Raw genomic sequence first — 1,118 nt, forward strand, 5'->3', positions numbered from 1 at the left:
CCAGTGAGTAGACTGCGTTTCTTCTGTGGGGCTGTTATTGCTTTAGCCAGACCAAATACATGACAAAGTAAAATAGATCTTTGTCTTTCCTCATCTTTAGTTCTTTCAGAATGAAGTATAAAGTGAAGCTCAGCTTCAGAGAGAGGACAGATAGAACTGCATGCATTCTGCTTTCTTGTGCATTTTCACTTTTCTTAGCAACCACAGAAGTAAGACTTAACAGAGTTTTTACTCCTTTTCCTCTAATCCTCCTCACTCTCATTTATGTCTCCTCAGCACGAGGTAAGTCTTTTAGAGCATGATTTAAAATGTGCAGCCATAAGAAGAGAAAAGCAAAACTACACATATCCTGGATATTAAAAATACACCCATCTGCACATCCCTCCTGTGTCAAGTACGTGCTCCCTTGCTGAGATGTGATTATCTTCTACCATTCTGTGAGATATCTTTGAATGGAAAGAGCTGGTACAAGACACCTCAGAAGACCAAATGAAGGAATGAAGATCCTGATCATGCTTTCAAACAATACAACTAATAAGATGGAGTTTTGATGACAAGCCTTGATTTGAGCCATGCTTAAATAGTGGAAGGTTCAGAACGAGCACTTCCAGATGCTCATGGATTGCTAAAGAAGATCCACATGCCTTGCTGCTGCCTCCCTGGTACCACAGAGTAACTGAGGTGTCATACTATATTCTGAAAACTCCACTTTTAAGCAGTCCCATGCTGTTACTGTTCTGAAGGAAAGACTTAGGCCGTGATAACATCTCACTGTGACCCATGAAAGCACAGACCTGCAGCAGACTTGCCACAGGCACAGGTTCTACAATTTGTACACTGTGAACATTAAATAACAACAAAAAAGAATGCATGTAAAATGCAGGAATTCTGCTTCTCACAGAGTGGAGCATTGCTAAAGGCTTGGGAAACCCCCTGGGATGTGAACGTGGTGAAAAATGTATTTAATGCTCAGCAGTTTACCTCTGGAACTGCTTGAAAATGGGGTTGCGTTAAGGAAGGGTGTTCTGCTGCTTTCTTTCACCAGCTTCCTCCATAGAAACATTCCCTTATCTTGAAAGCACCGAGTGATCTGTAAGATAAAACAGCTGTCAAATGTA

The sequence above is a fragment of the Cyrtonyx montezumae genome, unplaced genomic scaffold, assembly GCF_038088225.1.
Source record: "Cyrtonyx montezumae isolate F1298 unplaced genomic scaffold, pur_monq_1.0 scaffold_17, whole genome shotgun sequence".
Lineage (NCBI taxonomy): Eukaryota > Metazoa > Chordata > Aves > Galliformes > Odontophoridae > Cyrtonyx > Cyrtonyx montezumae.